This window comes from Penaeus vannamei, chromosome 29 (assembly GCF_042767895.1).
Source record: "Penaeus vannamei isolate JL-2024 chromosome 29, ASM4276789v1, whole genome shotgun sequence".
NCBI classification, from domain to species: domain Eukaryota; kingdom Metazoa; phylum Arthropoda; class Malacostraca; order Decapoda; family Penaeidae; genus Penaeus; species Penaeus vannamei.
In genome coordinates, this window is record NC_091577.1 from 8,918,935 (window position 1) to 8,921,434 (window position 2,500).

Below are 2,500 nucleotides of genomic sequence, written 5' to 3' on the forward strand. Positions count from 1 at the left end.
AATGCAAAACTGAAAGATAGCCTTTTGACAAGATGTTCAGTACAAGAACAAATAACCAGACCAAATGTGCCATTGAGAGTTCCATCAGACAAACCTTGAATAATATCTTTGTAAAAAGCGGATCAGTACAATTTGCCGCCAAAAATAGAATTTATGCCCCATAAGTTATACTACTAGACGAAAATTACTTAACCTCAGAAATATGCACTATTCAATTGTATATTTATGAATCATTTTCACTTTTACAAACATCGACAAAATTTCCAACCAATGATGTTCATCTATTGCAGCCGCAATGCTATTTACATTGGAAAACTTCAAGGAACATAAGGGTATTTCATACAGAACGGGAAGACCACTTGGGAAACGCATGGTTTCCCCAGGGCATGAACATTGACAACAAAACATCCATAATTCATTTCAAAGTAACAGATTCATCATCCTTTGCTCCTGACCTACAAATTAGAAAATTTGTGGATTAGGAAGGGACGACCGAAACTCAATGAATATTTAGCGTCCACTGACATAGAATTGCTCCACTTGTAACAGCAATAGTTGACCCTGGTTGTTATACTCATTTTCTATACATTCCGATATTCTAATATTACCAAATATAAACAGAACATGGCTAAATGTTCGCGTCCTTCTCTATTTTACGTTTATTACCTCCACCAAGGAGGTTATCTTTGTGATAGCGTTGGTTAGCTAGTTTGTTGGTTAACAGGTTAACTCGAAAAGTTTTGAATATCTATTTATGATTTTCAGTTTACCTGAGGTTTGTCTTAGTTTAACTTAAATGTTGGTGGTGATCCGGAACCAGGGTTGTTTTTAGTGATTACATGAGTTACCCCTATTGCAAATACGATTCAAAAAGTTATGAACAGATTTTCTTATTCTTATCACAGAGGTGTGTCTTAGCCTAAAATAGATTCCATTAGACTTTAGTGGTGATCCTGATCTCGATCCAGGATTTTTTTCTAATGATTGCATCAGTTAAAACTACATACAAGGGTAACTGTTATTGTTACCTTTAGTACCTCCGCCAAGGAAATCATGTTTACAGACATCACCAATGTACTTGAGAAAGAGGGGGCTGTAATTCTTCAGTTGTAAATGATTTTATTTCATCAATGACCCCATGCCTTTGGCGGATATATGCGGTCTCTGAGTGCTTCTAGTAGCTTTTAGATTTTATTTCTATCTAATGTTGTATGATTGAATTCAAGAATGAATAGTTTTATGTTGTGCTGATATTTGGAATGAATATATACATATACATACATACATATATATATATATATACACACACACACACACACACACACACACACACACACACACACACACACACACACACACACACACACACACACATACATACACACACACATATATATACATATACATATATATGTATAAATGTATATTTGTATATATATGTATATATACATATACATGTATATAATATATATATCATCATCAGCCTGAGTCAATTAACTGCAGGACGTAGACCTTTCCCAATTTTTTCCAACTTTTCCTGTCTAGCGTTTTTTGTTTCTAATCTTGCACCCCAAGTTTCCTTATTTCGTCACACCACCTTGTCATTGGTATGGCCCTTGGCCTCTTTATGTTAACTATAGTCCAGTCAGTTACTTTCTTTGTCCGCCTGTTGTCTTGTCTCCGACATACATGCCCTGCCCATTGCCATTTTTGATACTCCTGAGTATATCTTCCACTTTTGTCTGTTCCCTGATCATCCTCATCCGATCTCTTGGGTTAATTGGTTAATTCCTAACTAATAAGTGCCCTCTCTGGGCACTTATTAGTTTCATCTCCAGCAATTTGGTTGTAGTCCATGCTTCTGATCCATAGGTCATGACTGGATGGACGCATTGGTTAAAGACTTTCCTATTCAAACATACTGACAAAGTATGCTACTGTGTCTGCCGAGAGCGCTACAGCCTAGATTGATGCGTCGCTTTCCTCTTCGCTTGATGTGTTTGTCTGTACGAGTTGCCCTAGATATATGTACTGTCTACTACCTCTAGTGCTTCGCCTTGTACATGTACCTGCTCGAATTGAACTGTACTGTTGAACATGACCTTAGTTTTTTTTCTTGTTCATCTTAAGTCCGACTTTTAGACTATCTATTCAGATCGTTTATTAATTACTGCATTTCATTTGCTTATTCACTGAACAATATCATCTGCAAATCTTCAATTGTTTAGGTATACGCCTCCTATTTTGATACCCTTCCCTTCTGATTCTAGTTTCTTGAATATTTCTTCGAGGCAGGCTGTAAACAGTTTTGGTGAGATGGTGTCGCCCTAACGCCATTTTTAGTTGGTATTTTATCGGTTCTGTGTGGAGCTTGATGGTTGCTGTCCCATCTTTGCATAAATCTTCCAATATCTTACAATTTACATCCTCTACACCCTTTTCAAAATCGATGAATGCCATACACAGGGGTTTCCTATATTCGTCAATTTTTCTCTTATTT